Source organism: Anneissia japonica, unplaced genomic scaffold (genome assembly GCF_011630105.1).
Source record: "Anneissia japonica isolate Jap-2015-1 unplaced genomic scaffold, ASM1163010v1 scaffold287926_len136070_cov111, whole genome shotgun sequence".
Lineage (NCBI taxonomy): Eukaryota > Metazoa > Echinodermata > Crinoidea > Comatulida > Comatulidae > Anneissia > Anneissia japonica.
Window position 1 is genome coordinate 112,862 of NW_022683512.1, and position 19,409 is coordinate 132,270.

A 19,409-nucleotide genomic window follows, 5' to 3' on the forward strand; every position below is an offset into this window, starting at 1 on the left:
AGGCTATTCTATACACACACTCACATTATACATTATTAGGCTATTCTATACGCACACTCACATTATACATTATTAGGCTATTCTATACGCACACTCACATTATACATTATTAGGCTATTCTATACGCACACTCACATTATACATTATTAGGCTATTCTATACGCACACTCGTATTATACATTATTAGGCTATTCTATACGCACACTCACATTATAGATTATTAGGCTATTCTATACACACACTCACATTATAGATTATTAGGCTATTCTATACGCACACTCGTATTATACATTATTAGGCTATTCTATACGCACACTCGCATTATAGATTATTAGGCTATTCTATACGCACACTCACATTATAGATTTTATGAACTCAAAAGCAACTGTCATACACTGCCAGAGGGTCTTGCCGTGGGTGCGTTTTTATTGTTAAACACAATTCCTAGCCTATTCTCAGCCTGTTCATATGCACTACTACTAAATCATTCCAGGCAAGATTCATATTCTCCAGAATCATCCAAATTTTTTTTTTTATTTTATTTTTTTTCTTGGCCTTTATAGCATTACTAAAAGCTTTACACCCTTTTTTCATATAAAGAAATCTTGGAAGTCGCATGTATGAAACATGTAGGATGCCGGCACCTCGACCTCTGAAGATTAGAGACTAAAAGTTTTTCACAAAAACGTGATGCAATATTGACAAAATAATTATTATTGTTTATTTTTGGTAAATACTTCAGCTGCTCTAAGTTTCTTTCCTATTCTTCTTTCTTCATGCTTCTTCCATATTTATGTTAAATCTATTTTAATATTAATACATTGATGCATAATGTTTAAATAAATATATATATGATTATATGTCATCTGATACATTATTACATATCTTAACTGGACTCTAGAACTTCACCTGTGTATACATTGTGTCTATTTAAGATATCTCAATCTTTGTCAATCTAAAGTCGAAGGTATGTCCTGGTCCCAACCCTTTAATGTCACTATTGGATAGGCTTATCTTCGTAAGACTTCTACGAATGGATACCTTGTTCGAAGCAAGATATCAAGTTGTCTTTTACCCAGTACCATTCGTATATTCTATTCGTATGGGAAATCTTTATCCTAGTCAATGGTTTTTTTTTTAACAATGATAAACTCTTATTCTTTATTTTAAAAAAAAGCCCCATAAGTACAGTAGCAGCCCAAGTAGTTGTAGTTCAAATGTACAAAGGAACACAAACAAGAAAACACAGAAGGAAACATCAAAAGTACAATTAAAAACCATACTCAAGTACAAAGTCAAATATAATCAAAATATAAAAAGACATAAATAAGTCAGTTACATAATATTATTTTATTTGATATCACACCGCAGAATAATAATCAACACGCATCTGTTTCTGTTAATAAGCAAAAGCGTTTTGATTGGTCTGATGCATATTTACGTACTTTCAATTTAAGGTGGAATCATCGCTTAATTAATGACCTGAAACAAACTATTATTGTTTTTTTAGATTCATGTAACATAGATAGTGCCGTTTCTTCATTTTGCAATTTATTTGATCACGTATGTAAAGGTATTTCCAAACATGGCCCAGATAAAAAACAGAATGTTAAAAACAACAATACGTGGTTCGATAAAGAGTGCCTGGTATTAAAAAGACGTGTCCGACAAATTTTAAATATATTTAGAATAGATCGTACTCAGTCCATGTTTAATTTTTATAATAAAATGAAAAAAGAATACAAAAAATTACTTAGATCTAAAAAGAAGTCTTATAAAAAAAATGCTCAAAACGAATTTATTAAATCTTTAAATCACGATAATGGGAGATTGTTTTGGTCTAAACTAAAAAACAAATGTTATGATTCATCCAATGAAATTCCAATTAGCTTATTCTTCGAACATTTTAAAACTTTATTTGAAAACGTTAATATTAATAACAATGATCATTTACAAACTGAAAATTTCCAAGCGGAATTTAACAGAAATTTAAACAATTTAAATGAAGAAATATCCGTTGATGAAGTACAACAAGCTTTTAAATTACAAAAGAGAGGAAAGGCACCAGGAATTGATGGATTAATCATTGAAATATTTATCCACTCACCAGATTTTGTTATTGATTTAATTACAAAATTTCATTACGTGATATTTAAAACGGGAATATATCCTACCCAATGGGCAACAAGTCTCATTATTCCGATTTACAAAAGGGTAACAAAAATAATCCCAGTAATTATAGGGGCATTTCATTGATTCCACTACTTGGTAAGGTTTTTCTTTACATAATAAATATTAGATTAAATAATTGGGCAGAAGATAATAATTTATTTCATCAGGAACAAGCAGGTTTTAGGAAGGGTCATCGGGCCATGGATAATTTACACTGATATTCGTAAACATTATATATTCAAGTATTTTATTGTTAATCCATCCAAAGTTAAGTTTACTCAATTAATGTCCATTACTGATATCAATACAATAAGTTGTTTATGTAAATTTCTTTATCACTCATTTAAACGTAGAAGTGATCATTCCCTCTGTAAATAGCTATTATGTTTTATTTGGGCCAAAGGCCTTATATAAAAGTTGAAATAAATGTCCTTGGCCAATACGTGCCAAGGAACGGAAACGTAATGTAGAAAACAGTGAGGGTTTTCACTTAGTTTAGGTTTTCATAAGTTTTAATAGGAAAAGCATATTGTTTGCTTGCACTATAGGTCTACTTATTATTATGCGAATCCAAATATTAAACAGCATTTAATAATTTTTGCTTTACGAGAGAAAAATCAAAAGCAGGAGGTCATCTATTCTTTTTTTTTTTTCTTTTAAGAATTACTATGAAGGAGATGAGACAATTTATGCCACTAAATCCACCCAGCAGCCCTCAGCAAGGCAGAAACCCTTGGGGGTCACACATAGGCTTAACCTATAGTGAGCCTTGGACACACCCGAAGTTTATAGTAATCCACAAATTACACTACTTCTAGAGCCCATTGTGGTTGCAGTGTGGCCTTACACCATAGGCTTAGCCAGTGAGCCGTCCGCCCGTCTTTTGGATGGCCATCAATTGTTTAGGACGGCCACTTTTACCTTTTGACCTAATCAGCTGAGCCTAGCCTAATTGGGCCAGGTCTACCTTTAGCAAATTCTTTATATTCTTCAATTCTATCGAATAATATATTCAACTAAAGCTAAATCATATTTGCGTTTTTTAAAAGCAACCTTTATTGATTGAATGTATATTGTTTTCATACCAATATTCGGTGGGGATTCCCAAAAATATAACGCTTAACCATTGCCTACGTCTGTGAAAAGTTCACTAACAACATGCGTCATGTTTAAAACGTATACTCTCTTGAAAATTGACGGTTCTGAGTCGCCCACAACGCATGCACGTGGCTCTGCAAGTACAGTACTTAAAATTCGGTTCTCTGACATAATATTGCTGGTGTTCGTAACTCTCTGGTTATAATTTATTCATGAATACCGTAAAGAAGATTTGTTGTCGTTAACGTCACAAGGTAAATTTTATTAGTCAACAAAATACAGTAGGTTTGGCCTATCGGTCAGTGTCGATTCGGAGGCCCTAGAGTAGATTATTCTCATAGCCTTGAAACATTATGTGAGTGACTATTAAACCAAAATATCTTTGTAATAGCTAATTCAACACTATTCTTTTGAATACAAAATTCCAACATTTAAACACCTTTAAATGCCTCTAAAGATCATAATTTTCTAGTTTGGGAGGTTGCGTGGCCCACCCATCGGCTCAGGGCCAATCCCACTAGCTTCCATTTTGGGCAGCCTATTTTGTTTTTCTGGCTAAACCCCAGCCTTACACATTATACTTGGTTGATTTGATAGTACTCCCCAGGAGCCATTAAGTGTTTTAAAGTAGGTTTTGCACACATCCATAGGCTGTAGCAAAACCCAGTAGGCCTACCCTTTTGATTTTATTAAAATAGAGAAACTTTATTTGTCAAAAAAAAAAAAGAAACCCAATTAAAGGTTAAAAAAAAAACAGTACATATGTAAAATTCATAAAAAACATAAAAAGTTAAATCATGGCAGTGGCATACTGTATATAGATTTCACTCGCCTTCTCTAAACACTTGCACCTCCTCCATTGATAATGTTCAAAGCAAAAGAAATAAATTATCTCAAGTAGATAAAAATCACCTTATCTTTGTGAGCTAGCTCAGATGTGTATAAGACTCCCCCCACTTTACCTTCACTCCCCCCTCAGCCCCAACCCCCAACATTTCCAGACTCCTTTATATGTCACTGATCTTTACCGATGTTGAATGCAATATATATTTAATAACAGAATTAAGTGTGTGTATTGATTAGATGAATTTCTGAGATGTCTTATTTACACGTTAGTTTTATCACAATAGGGTCTGTGGTTGTTATTATGCATCAATCAATTTTTCCTGGTCCTCCAGAAAATGATACCACCATAAATTTCAGGAGTTTTATGCAAAAAGTAGAGAAATTCTGCTGCAAATGAAAGTACAGAAAAATTTATAGTGAGTACAAGCAGGGACTCGCTGGTTTCAGATGGACCAATTAAAAGCCAGCAAGCCACTATGATAACATAAATCCACATATGATAACATAAATGATGAGTCTGATCTCATAGCGCCCATAGTGTCAGGAATGCAGTTGAAACATTGAATACTAATAGTAAAGAGATAATAGAGCATCTTTCTTCTTTTTTGGAATCTTTTTATTTTGTGTGTCAATTTCTGAGTCAACATAAATTAAAAGAGAATCACAAAAATACATCAGTCAAAATAAAAGAAAACATCAAAAATGTCTTTGATGGCATAGAAACTAAGTGTTACATGCTTAAAATCAAATCTCAATTCTAAACTGTGAACATGGAGAAACTAATAATGATGTTGATTACTAAATTTTTAAATATTTGAACACATTTTAAAGATGAAATTAACACTACTAAAAGAACAAGTTTTGAGCAAAAAAGCTCTGATAGTTGGCACTGGCCAATTTTGTCGATACAATATTGCTCACCTGAGAGGGTGAAAACTCTTGCCCGTCTTTCATGACATGTATTCTATTGCTATAAAGTGATGTTTAGTTTCCAAGAAACTTTCATATATTAAAATTCATCATCATCACATCACCATTTTTTAGTCAAAATGAAGCGCCAACAAATTTATTTCCGACAACCATATACATCAAAGCCAATGTTTTTAAGTTCAAATTTTCTATAGTACCGTATATCAAACATATTAATTAAATTAATATGTTTGATGTATGGTACTATAGAAAATACAACTTAAAAACATTGGCTTTGATGCATTTACTTTTGCATTCAGAACCGTGAGTCCACACCCATCTCTACCCCACTATAATTTGGACTGAGGCGGTGATAAAATTTGGGGAAATAGTACCTCTAGATTGCTGGATATGACACTCTTGTATAGTATAATTCATCATCATCGATCTAATACATTGCTGTGATATATTGTACCATAGAAAATGAATCTTAATTGTATTTGATGTATTTACTTTACATGTGCTGAAAACCAATCTTATCTTTGCACTTTTATTCTCATACTTTTCAAATAAGGCACGCTCACTCGAGTCATATATTATAGGTAATTCAGATGATGTTTGTGGGCAGAGATACCGGTATGTTGCAATAAGATATGATGTACCTTTTCATTTATGCAGTTTATTGCAACAATTTTCAAGCATCTTCTTGACTTAATATGAAATTGCATTGCAGACGAAAAGTGAGGGGACAAACCCCCTCCCCCTTAAAAATATATCAAGGGTGGACATGTACCCAGCTCCCCATGATCTGCACCCATGGGTGCATGAGAGTCAAATTTTCGCACCTGAGGGGCGAACATTTTGAGAATATTTTCTGGGTGCCCAGAAAATGCACTTTCATACCTTAAAAACCTTACCAATAATTGTCAAAAATATAATACAATGATTATTTTTCTTAATAAATTTTAGAAATTAATGCCCTCCCTATAGTATTGTTTGAAGGTTTGCATGGCGAAGAGTATCAATATATAAATTCTTGCGGTACACCACATAGATATCTACATGGTGTACCACAAGAATTATTATATACCGTTTATACTCGATATGAAATGTTATTGGACTGTGGAAGTTCAATAATAGTTGCAGTGATGACGTCACGATTGACTTATAATACAATTTAGGAGATTGCGATTGCACCATCTGCACCCCTGCAGCATCCTCCCACCAGTTGCTTCTTCCACCTTAAGCCTGTTTTCCACCAGGCGAATCTGTTCTTGCGAAGCGAAAGCGTTGGTTCATGCGCATTCACATTCCTATCAGAGTTTTTGTGAAGTGAAAAAATGCGCAACCAATCAGAGCTCAGGAAGTTAACCGACACTTTGATTTGTGCGAATATATTCGCCTAGTGGAAAACCAGCTTTAGGACCCCTAAAGTTGCCGTGTTAATCTGAACCATAAAGTAAAAACTAAAACAGCAGTTACTGATACTAATACTTTACATAATTTATTCAACACCAAGCATTTGCAGTAACTTCTTCAGGATGAAATGTATCATATGAAAATATCTTAATTTCTTTATTAGCGCATAGTGGTTCCAGGATTTCCAAGTTCAAACATCTTATTGATTTCTACTCGTATGTTAATATGAAAGAAATGGTCTTCAATGGAGAATTTGGTTACTGGAAACCAAAAAGAACAATTGGAGACAGGTATGTGCACCCACCCTTCCTATTCATGTGATACTGTAGTTTTTTTGGGGGAAGCATTGAGACCTTGTTTATTTGCGCTACAAGTCCGCCTGTTATTATTATGTGCAAATGCAAAAGAAAAACAAAGCAGTAGTATTAAGTAAGTTTTACTGTCAGGAGAAAAATCCCTGATATGTTTTTAGGTAAGAAAACTTATATTATTATTAGTAGGCCTATGCCTATATTTATGAAAATCTCACATACGTTTTCCGACTCCCGAGTCTCAGCTGGGTCGGCATGCATAGGGCAGGCCTCACCAACTGTAGTATTAATTGTACGTTTCATATAATTCATATAACTGAGCATCTAATCAAATATTACTGCTTTTAGGCTAATATTCAACACAAAACAAATTTCAGTGGGACGTGTGACGTAACTTTTAGTAATAGAGTGTGCGCAGACTGTAAGGTAAGGTAAGGTTAACCAATCAGAAGTGGGAGCAGAAGCCAAATTAAAGCGTTTGGTAACCTAGATACTGCACACATTATCATAGGCAGAGCATAGCAGCCAAGTGAAGTACAGTAGTTCAGTTTTCTTTGCTATAAAAATCACCTTCCCCGTGGGTGTATTTTGGTGAACTTTTTGTATGTTGTAGAGATAAATTTTAATTATATATATTCATGGAAAAACGTTTTGTTGCAATTACATCCAACTTTGGTGTTTCAAATCTGTATTTCTGGTTGACTAATATTTTTGCGAGTTACTGTAGCTCCCCCTCACTTAGTCATCGAGCCAGTACAGTACCCCCACTTCATCTTCGCTCCCCCATCAGGGCCCACAATTTCCAGTATCCTTGATTCTCACTGATCATAACTTTACCGATGTTAAATACAATATAAATCTATTAACAACAGTATGTATATTGATTAGATGATTTTTTGAGATGTCTTTTACATGTTAGTTATATTATGCATTAATCAATTTTTGTCGTTTTCAGCAAAATATACCACAATCTATTTCAGAAGTTTTGCACGAAAGACAGAAAAATTCATTTATATACGAAAGCACAGTAAAGTCTATGGTGAATAGAAGCAGGGCCTCGCTGGTTTCAGATGAACCAATTAAAAGCCAGCAAGTTGAGCAGAGTACCCAGTCTACATATGACAGCATGAATGATGAGTTTAATCTCAATAGCGCCCTCTATGATAGTCAGGAATGCAGTTGAAACATTGAATAGTAACAGTATAGAGGTAATAGAGCATCTTTTAAATTGTTTATGTTAATTTGCTTGAATTTTGTTTTACAATATTGTGAAGTCAGCCTATTGAAAGAGCATCTAAAAAAAACAGTCAAAATAAAACATAAAAAATGACTTTGAATGGCATAATATGTATCTACTATTCTGAATTGTGAATAAAAATAATAGTAAATAAACACAAAGAAACTATGATGAGGTTGTTTACTAAATCCTACCAGGTAGTGTGGCTTCATAGCTCAGTTGTTAGAGTAGTAATCTTAATAATAATATTATTTTTTTTTATTTTTCTCATTCTAATTGTAAATTGGAAATTTGAACTAGGGGACCAATGGAAGTGCAGTGTTAACTGACTTAACTACAACATATGGATACAAACATTGTCCTTAACCCGCTGAACTTTCAATATAAGGGTTATTCGAGGAGCAAAGTGATCAGAAACCGTTTAAAACCTGCTACTAGCCGGGTTTCAACTGGGGTCTTCAGCACAAGAATACCGACATGAGATAATATTTGAATAGGAAGAATCATAAAAATTATATGATTCCTTCTTTTTGAATAAAAGCTCAATTAATTTGCTTGTGTTTTGGTAGTTGCATGGAAATATTGTTCCTTTATAATAAAGGTAATTTACATCATTTTAAATTGCATTGTGGGTAATTTTTACATTGTAGAGTATCAGCCTGTAAGTGTGCTTTTATGTTAATTTGCTTTTACAATAAATAATCATGCATTAGGTATTTATGTAGACTTGCCACAAGTCTCTAATTTATGGATTTTTCGTAGTACATTAGCGCATTTCGGAAAGCGCCACCAGCGTCAGTTTATGTTGAGAAACTTTTTTGATGAGAATTGGAGACTTGTAAAAGAGTGAGTCAAATCGAATGCAGACCGCTGGCCGTGACAAGCATGACGTAATTTTTAGGATGCCGTATTTGGCAATAGGGTGAATGTTATGACGGAAGGTCAACCAATCAAACGGTTCTCGTTTTGGTGCCACGAATGTAGAGAGAAGTCGGGAAGTTGGGACATGGTACCGTAAGTGCAGGTGTGTGGAATATCGTGGTACATTGTTAATGGGGGAAAACAAAACACCAACCAAAACGCCAAAAAAGCTGTATTCCAGAGAATTTTTTGTTCTGCGCACAAGATCGAGTGCGTGGAAAAGCTGCAGTCTAGAAAGTATTTGGTTTGCGAACCGCCTTAGGTTCACGCGAGGCTCAGTATTTTAAAGACTAGAACATTTATCAGCCCACCACTAGGCCTAGGCCGACGGAAAAGCTGTCATGCTCTCGCAACTGCGACACAAAATTGAAGACAATGTATACCTGGATAAGCTATGGGAGTTGTCGCTGGTACGTTTAAGTATTTTTAAAAACAAGTGAATGTCACCAAAAAGAGGAGCAGCCCGTCTCTATTCCAAAGAGCAAAGAGAAATTTGATTAGCGCGGCGAAACATGAATTAACCACCTACAGCTGGTGTAGTGGACGGGACGAGCTGGGCCTATGAGATTCGTCTCTAGATAAAATGATGATGGTACCAACGAGGCCAGAACTAATGTAAAGGCGTTGTACATTAGCCCATTTCGGAAAGCGCCACCAGCGTCAGTTTATGTTGAGAAACTTTTTTGATGAGAATTAATCCCAGAAAAAGTATACTATGGAACGCCATGCAAATAAGTAATATGGAACGCCATTTGTGCCAAAATCGATTTATTCTTAAGCATTTCAACTGATTAAGACAAAGATTAGGGACTGGAACCAAGTCTAGTATTTATGGTGAACATAATTTTCGACGCCATGCCATTGCAATGGCATTTCTGACCATAATATAAATATACAAGTTTTCAATAAAACATTGCTCTAATCTGGAATACCATCCACTCCACATGATTTTTTTTTACTAGATTTAAGGTGAGTGATTTTCATACCCAATGTGGTCTATTTTTTTCACACCCCTGAAGAGCAGTTTAGGTGAGTGATGGTGTATGGGAGTGCAATCGCTTGCCTCAAATCACAAGCCCAGCACTTAAAAGCTTCGTTGAACCAGATTTATATTTTAAAATATCAATTTTTATCAACTATCCAAAGAACTGCATCCATCCTCGGTAACACGGTTAGCCAATCAAGCCTTGTTTTTTTTTTTTTTTTTTTTGGTAGAATATGTTGCGCATGTTACAAAAATACATGATAATAAACTGTAATTGGAGTACTGCGTGGTACATCTTCACAAATATGATGAGAAAACAACTGTCTTTGTTGTTAAATATTGCACTGATAATTATGGTATAGCTAGCAAATCATAAATAATGTAATTGTTACCATTTGCATTCATGGATAATAGATGTGTATCATTTTTCAAAGACCATTAAAAATGCAAAGGTAAAATAAGGAAGAATTACTAATAATAGTAGGATGGTACTTGTTTACAATTTCAGATGCATTACCACAGCCAGTTGTGATTTGTATTGCCCATATGGTCAACAAATTGCATGTCATTCAGTACTGGATAAGAATGCATTAATTATGTCATGTCATAATTATGTATCAACCACTTTTCAAATCAGATGCATCTTAAAAACAAAGGTTAATAAATACTGAAATATATAATTATCCTTAGAAAATTATATTAAGGACTCATAGAGCTTTGGCAATATATATTTTTGTAAAAAAACATACCCTTCCATTACCATCATTGAAGTTATTATTGTTATTAATAACATGTTTGTTTAATCCCTTACAGGTTACTTCTAACGAATCTGTCAATGATGTTGAAGAAACAAAATGGTAAGACAGAGTATATGACAGAGTATATGACAGATTAATGATTATTCATTATTTATTTTTTATATACTTACATGCATATATTCTTATTTTGAAATGAGTATTAAAGGATATAATTTTAATATTACTATTATTATTCTTATTTTCACTTGTTTTTTTTTTAAATGATTATAATATATTAATCTTTTCTAGTCCAGAGTTTTTTTTTAATTCTCAAAAGTAGATTATTATTTTGAAATAAGCATTAAATTGTTATTATTCTAAAATTACTATTATATTATTCTTATTTTTATTTATTTTTTAAATAATTATATTATTATTAATATTTTTCAGGAACAGATGTATTTAATTCCCAAAATTTATCATATTCATTTTAATTATTTAATTTGTTGAATAATGCATTTGGGAGACAGAGGCCTGTAGCCAGTGTGTGCTGGCAGGATGCGTGGCCTGATCTGAAGATTCTCTCCACAGCCACACAATGCATGGTGACAGGTGTGTTACCCTCAAATTATCATATTTGACCTGTTATACTCCTAAATTTTTGCCCACCAGAACCAGAACCTTGACTATTTCTATATGCATAGCGCCAAGTAATGATCGTGTCGTATCAAATAGAAAGCAAAAGTGGATGGTGGTTTTGGCTTCAGTTCTGATTCTGGCAGTTCAGCTACTAATGATTCTGTATTGAAAAAAGATAATAACCTAAAGCCTATTCTTTAAAGTGAACATGGTTGACATTTGACTCGAAGATCTCATCCTCCCTTAGTTCATCCGTTGTTTGTCTTGCTGGGTAACCACAACACCCTCCCCTCAGCAGCCAATGTCTGAGGGAGTTGTTTTTGTCCCTGATGATGGCTGGACCCGATGCAGTTTTTGTCTTGAGGTACACATTCTGGTAAAACTACCCATCATTGGACACCATCTTGGTATTTCAAAAAAAAAAAAAATGTATTGGTTTATTAAGTAGAGTGTCAAGAAAAGTGTTGATGAAGTCAGGGTTTCAATCCCTTGCTGTGTGTTTGGCTTTCCTTGAGCAAAGCACTTTATCTGCATTGCTTCTCTCCCCAGCAGCAACTATTAAGCATGTGGACTGCTGCGGAAAAACGCTTCACCTCTAAAAATAAAGACTAAATCTTCTAAACCATATTTAAGCGAAACAATCTGATTGAATGAGCAACACAAAAATCTGTGTCTTATAGAGACTTTTACAAAACTTGCATTCCATATTGTTTGTTTATATATCTATTTTAATTCATAAATTAACATGAAAATTAACATGAAAAAAATTTGAAAAAAATCTGAAACATTATAATTGAAAAAAACAGATAAAAATGCAAATAGCACACTACATATAGGGCAAACATTGAATAATTTCTCTATATTTGCATCTACTGTAGTTCTAAAGCATAGGCAAGGCCCACCTGAGTATTGACCTTCGACGTGATGGTGAACTTACTCAAACTGAGGTTGAAAGAGATGTGGGATAGGTCTGTGAAACAAAATTACAAGCCATGGAAACGTGAGAACAGCTGCATGTAAGTTACTTTGAAGTGCTTCATTCTTGTGTTCATGTTATTTTTGCGAGCCAAACAAAATGCATTAATGTTGTTGAAAATTTACAGATCCAAAACCAATAGAGGGTTTTAGCGATGATTACTGTTTACAGGCGGTCACATGACCGAACTTGGGTATACATGAAAAACATTGCAGTGTGATAGCATGGGGTAATAAATGGCTAAGAAAGCCAATACGATTGTTCAAAATAGTGTTTATTTACTTATCCTAGCGTTCTCCTGAATGTACGCTTCGAAATTGAAGTGATCCTTCATAAACCATAAAGCTGGCCTTAACATCGCAGCGTAGTTCGTGGGTCGAAGCCCATCATGCATACCTAAATATGTAGATGTGCAGGGGCCTAGGCCAAACATTTGTCTAAAAATCTCAATGTTTGCAGCTTTAGCAAAACATTAAGGCAAAATTCTAAAGTTTAATTTCCAATCAATTTGGTATAGTTTGCTAGGAATTATGATGAGCTTATTAACAGCAATAAACAAGGGACGGCCGCGATTCAATTCAATTCAATTTATTATATCATTTGCAACGCATACATTACATCACATAGAAAATATTGAATAGAAGATATACTGTAAATCTCCATGTAAAACACTGCTGTGTCAGTGGACTGTTTATATCCAACACCCAAGTTAGGTCACGTGATGCCAATCGCTAAATCCATCTATTGTCTTGTGACTGGCTGTTATAATACAGCATGTTTATACTTCAGACATCGCCTGATACTGAATACACAATCATCAATACAATTATCATCAGCATCATCTTCATCATCCTCTTCATCAATATCACCATCAATAAAGCCAGGCTCCAGATGAACAACACAATTGATAAGTTGTACAACTGATTTTTTTAAGACTCAAAAGGCTGTTTAACAAAAACCTTGAGAACAGTTAATGAGACACATTTTTGAATATTTAAAAACTGAGAAAAAAAAGCTATAATTTAATTCCCTCCAGAGCCTGGCTTAAACATAATCATAATCTTTATCATAATCATCATTTTTATACTTAATATTATCATTATTATTCTACCTTGCTATTGAGACGTATTAAGTCCTTAGGCTTGTGTGTCCCTCTGTACATGACAATCCTTGAATCGGTCGTAGGGGTGAACTTCAGCGGGTGACGACACCAATGCACTTCCAATCGAGATTTGAATATATTCAGTGTTTCAGACTCAATAATATTCTTTGGCAGATTGTTCCATGAATTAACAATGTAAATTGAAAAAAATTTCTAATGGACTCTTAGTCTAGCAAAGCCTTTTGCCAACTTCAATTTATGACCTCTTGTCCTCAAACTTTCTGCTACCTTAAAAAATTGGGTACTTTCAATATTATCATATTCTGTAAATAACCTGAAAACTTGAATTAATGCAGACCTCAATCTTCTAAAATGTAGGGTTGGAATATTTAAAATGCTTAGATGTGATTCGTAGCTGTTCGATCGAAACTCCCAAATCATTTCCGTCGCTTGTTGCTGGACTTTTTTCCAATTTGTCACAATCCTGATGAAAAATATGTTGCCACACTGGACTACAATATTCTAGGCCAGGGTCTGATTATCACTTCGTAAAGATGAAAACAGGATTTCCTATCCAAGTATTGAAAAAAACGTTTGATCAACCCCAATTTCTTATTAGCTTTAAGAGTTAAGTCCATGATTTTATTGACATTTTGCAAAATGTTCCTATCCTGGCCTATGCCCATACAATATTGGAAATTTTGGTGCATAACGTTACATTTATTATATTAAATGGCATTTGCCATAGCAAGGACCAATCATAAAACTTGTCAATATCGTTTTGTAATGCAAAAGCGTATGCGAGATTGTTAACTATTCTAAAAACTGTTAGTGTCTGCAAAGATTTTTACATGAGAGTCAATACCATCAGGGAGGTCATCTATAAAGATGTTAAATAACACTGGACCTAACACACTTCCCTGAGGAATACCACTAGAAACTGAAATGCTGGCAGATTTGACTCCATTTACTACAACACGTTGAGACCTGCCTGAAAGAAATGCTTCAATCTTAAATCTTCAAATCTCCTAAGTGTGTCCTTCGCTGGTCCGAGGGACACTGTCAAAGGCTTTTTTGAAGTCTAAGAATACACAGTCAAAACTGTCATTATCGTCAATCCATATTGTCCACTTGTTGACCTCTAACAATTCTGTACAACAAGAGCGACCTGCTCTAGGGCCATGTTGATGACGTGAAAACAAATTATTTTTTCTCCATACGATTCATTACTGCTTCTCGAACAAGGGACTCCATAGTCTTACACTCTATGAAGATAGGCTCACCGGTCTATAGTTATAGGCGGATCTCAACGAACGCTCTTCTTAAAGATTAGAACGACCTAAGCAAGACAACAACAACAGTAAAGAGGTAATAGAGCATTTTATTTCTTTGTGTTAATTTGTTTGAATTTTGTTTTAAAAATTATTGTAAAGTCAACCTAATGAAAGAGCATCACAACAAAAACAGTCAAAAGAAAAAATCAAAAGTGACTTTGAATGGCATAGTAATTACTACAATTACATGCTTAAAATCTCAATTCTGAATTGTGAATAATAGTAAATAAACACAAAGATACTAATGATTGATGGGGTTAACTAAATCCTACTAGGTAGTGTGGCCTCATAGCACAGTTGTTAGAGTATCTTAATAATAATATTAATTTTTTATCTGTCCTCATTCTAATTGGAAATTTGAACTGGGGCCCTGAGGACCAATGGCAGTGCAGTGTTAACCGACTTAACTACAGTACAACATATATAGTTTACTAAAGGATGAGCTAACAAACACACACCATGTGATGCATGACCAAGCATGTCACTCTGTTCCGTCGCTCCATTACCAGAAGGATGCATTAATTATGTCATGTCATTATTGTATCAACCACTTTTCAAATCAAAGGTATCTCATAAAAGGTTTATGAATACTGAAATATATAATTATCCTTAAAAAATCATATAAAGAATTCATAGAGCTTTGGCAATGAATATTTGGTAAAAAACCATGTCCATTTTGTATCACTCTGTATACCGAAGTTACTAATCATATTTCATAATTCTGATGAATCATTTTTTTAAGGTACATATTTTTGGAAATGTAGTAGTAGTAATAGTTTGGTAAGGCCTCATAATTATTAATTTATCCCCCCCCCCCTCCCCTCATCACTTTTGGGGAAATTATGATTTTTTTTTCTTCAATCAACTTATATTTTTATTTAAAACTGTTGTTTTTCCATCTTTTTTCACTTGAAAAGCTCAGGAATTCTTGCAAATTGTTTAATGGTACAACAAAAACATATTTTTAAAATATACCTAAAATTGATTATTTTCCTATGACTTTCTTTATATTGTCCCTAACCATTGATTTACTCGTGAACATTGGTAAAATGGGGGCGGGGTTGGCAAAAAAAAGACCCCTCCCTCCCTCATCAGTTTTTATTCTTTGATAGGGTGATAAACTAATTTGTTTTATGAGGCCTAAGTGTTTGTTGGTAGAGAATATATTTTCTGTGCTACATCTGTTTAAAAGTTGAAATTATTGGAAATGTTGTTTTTTAATTTTTTCTGTGAAAGGAATTGAACCCAGAACCCTGTGATAGCAAAGAAAGTATCTTTCTACCAAGATTTTCTGCTTCACTAATTATAGCCATTAGCGGTTGCAGAAATCCAAGATGGCCGCCAAATATATATTTTACTTAAGGTGAGCTATTAACAAACACACACCTAATTTTGTTTAGGCGAATGGTTGTTTTCGGAGGGGGAATTTAAGCTTCTGTGTAATAGATAGTTGTATATATTTTACATAATTACTACTGTAGACTTAAAAGTGGTGTTGGAGTTAAAAGCAACAACAAATACATCCTAGCAGAAAGAATTAATTGCCATCGTATTTGGGTTTTTTATTAGAAATTAAGGTGAGTGATTCATACCCAAAGTGCTCTATTTTTTTCACATCCCTGAAGAGCAGTTTAGGTGAGTGATAGCGTGGTCCCTATACAGATATTTTTTAGTAGACATAGATAGTTTCTAGGCAAAGCTCTATTCTTGTAGACGATAATAGGCTGTTAATAGATTTTCATTTCATGTCTACTAAGGATTTCTTCCTTTGGTACTACCTTAGTAGTAACTTTAGTAGTCTTTGTCTACTGATGATAGATCACAAATAGTTTATTAACAGTTTATACATATCTATTTATTACTGTAGTTGGTATTTATTAGACTTAAATAGATGGGCATAACAAAGGGTTGGCAATAGTAATATATCTATTATTAGATATGTGCTAAATAGTTGTTATCAATTTATAATTTTAAGTTCATAATTTTATAAGTAGGTTTGTGTCTAGCTATTTAAGAAGATATTATGTAGGCCCAATAATTAGATGAAATTAACATATCAGATTCTGTAGTTTTTGTTTATCTATTAAGGGGACTGATAGAAAAATTTGTACTTTATCAGTAGACCACTGATAGGTAGATGGTAATGTAGTTTATTAATATTTATTGTTATTGAAGACCTCCGCGAAATATGCTAGTAAAGCGTAAAACTACTAAAATCTACTGAAAATTTACTGAAACCTACATATTAGTAGGCGTTCAATAGTCAGTAGGGCTAAATCTACTAAATGACATATGGTGGAATCTATTAAAATGAGTAATGTCTACTAAGAAATTTCAGTATTGGGAAGTGCAATCGCTTGCCTCAAATCACAAGCCAGCACCTAAAAACTTTGTTAAACCAAATTTCTATTTTAAACTATCAATTTTTATCAACTATGTAAAAAACTACATCCATACTCAATAACACAGTTAGCCAATCAAGCCTTGATTTTGTTTTGGTAGAATAATGTTGCACAGGATGCAGAAGTACTTGATAATAAACAGGAATTTCAGTAATGCATGGTACTGTACATCTTCACAAATTTGATGAGAAAGCAACTATCTTTATTGTAAAAAGTTGCACTGATAATTATGGTATAGTTAGCAAATCACAAATAGTGCAATCGTTACCATTTGTGTTCATGGAAAATAGAGATAGCTGGTATCATTTCTCAGAGACCATTGAAAAATGCAGGGTAAAACAAAAATAAATAAGAATGATGCTAGCTATAGGCCTATTGTGTACAATTTCACTTTGCAATACCAGTTGAGATTTGTACTGCACTACTGTATGCTCAACAAACTGCATGTCACTCTGTTACCGTCACTCCGTTACCGGAAGGATATGCATTTATTATGTGACTTTTCAAATCAAAGGTATCTTATTAAATGTTTATGAATACTGAAATATATAATTCTCCTTAGAAACTCATAAAGAATTATTGAGCTTTGTCAATATCTATTTTGATAAAAAACCATGTCCATTTTGCATCACTCTGTTATTGAATTACGATTATTCATATTTCATAATTTTGATGGATAATTTTTTTAAGGTACATATTTTTATAATTATAATAGTAGTAGTAATAGATACTTGGTAAGCTGTTTGTTGTTAGAGAATATATTTTCTGTGCTACATCTGTTTAAAAGTTTAAATTATTGTATTGGAAATGTCCTTTAATAACTGTTTTCGTGACAGGAAATGAACCCATGACCCTGGGATAGCAAAGCAAGTATCTTTCTACCACCAGGAGTTTCAGCTTCACTAGATAATTTATTATTAATGATGATAATAATTTTAGAGTTGATTTTGATGCCATTTGCTGTTTAAATTACTGTATTGAAAATGTCCTTTAATAACTGTTTCCGTGACAGGAACTGAACCCATGACCCTGGGATAGCAAAGCAAGTATCTTTCTACCAGGAGTTTCAGCTTCACAATTATTTATTATTAATGATGATAATAATTTTAGAGTTGATTTTGATGCCATTTGCTGTGGACAATTTAGTGTGGCTAAGATTTAATTTTTAGCATGTATTCTTTGTGTGAGGTTTTATTAGCAACAAGCAAAAAACAGTTATCATAGATATGAAGAAGCAAATTCTGGACCTGATTTCTAACTAGCAATTAATTTAGATTCACTTTACCCTTTCATTACCATTATTATTATTATTGTCATATAATTAACATATTTGTTAAATCCTTTACAGCTTACTTCTAGGGTGTGTCCATCAGTGATGCTGAAGAAACAAACAGGTAAGACAGAGTATATGACAGATTAATGATAATTCATTATTTTCTTTTTATTAATACTAATACATGCATTAAATAGATTTGTTTTGAAATAAGTGTTAATGGATATTATTTTAATATTATTACTATTTTTATTTAATTGTTTTAAAATAATATTATATTAATGTTTTCAGTAACTGATTGTTTATTCCCAAAATTTATCATAATAATTTTAATTATTTATTTTGTTGAATAGTGGTTTGGGAGACAAGACCTGTAGCCATTTTGTGATGACAGGATGTGTGGCCTGTAGATCTGAAGATTCTCCCCACAGCCATGTAATGTACAGTGACAGGTATGGTACCCCTCAGATTATCAATATTTGACCTCTACTTATGCATAGCGCCAAAGAAATGTGTGTGACATCAAATAGAAAAACAAAGTGCATGGTGGTTCGTTCTCATATCATCATACAGTACTGACTAGAGGACTTTCTACATTCCTCGCGTGGATCGTGCGTGTGTTTCACGAGTAAAAAGCGTGGGCCATTATTCTGCGAGTGCTCAATTAACGCGTGAATGATTTTACTCGGCATACACTTCCTGGTAAAAATCGGAACTTGCGGTCCACGAACGGTCACGTGGGCGGGTAAAGTTGTTTATTCATAATCTCTTACCATGCTCTTACTAAAGTTCCATCACGACATATCCAAGCGTGCTTTTACGTAATCTGAATACACTCCTTTGTCTCTATTGTTATTAGTACGAAGAGTCTTTCAGGCGTGGTTGATTAATAGATTTTGAGTATAGAACAATAATTGCATGCAGTAGTTAATTTTAGAAAAAATAAAATCGTTTAAGTTTGTAATTCCCAAATAAAACAATCGTCTTATTATTATTTACGTAACCGTTGTCTGTTTTTATTAGACGTAGTAAGTCAACACATTCATCT

At 33.5% G+C, this 19,409-nt stretch overlaps 1 long non-coding RNA gene across 6 annotated transcripts in view; it reads left to right on the forward strand.

Moving 5' to 3' along the window:
* LOC117100149 overlaps nt 1-19,409 on the forward strand; it is a 37,312-nt gene that overhangs the window by 14,007 nt on the left and 3,896 nt on the right. Inside the window, exons 9-19 of one of the 6 annotated variants that reach the window (XR_004444090.1) lie at nt 6,608-6,734; nt 7,711-7,963; nt 8,293-8,593; nt 10,407-10,554; nt 10,712-10,755; nt 11,086-11,247; nt 12,153-12,290; nt 14,598-14,720; nt 15,923-16,049; nt 18,437-18,482; nt 18,715-18,813. This is a non-coding gene — a long non-coding RNA (uncharacterized LOC117100149). The remainder of the gene's footprint in view (nt 1-6,607; nt 6,735-7,710; nt 7,964-8,292; nt 8,594-10,406; nt 10,555-10,711; nt 10,756-11,085; nt 11,248-12,152; nt 12,291-14,597; nt 14,721-15,922; nt 16,050-18,436; nt 18,483-18,714; nt 18,814-19,409) is intronic. The other 5 variants (XR_004444084.1, XR_004444088.1, XR_004444086.1 and 2 more) reach the window with 5 other exon arrangements.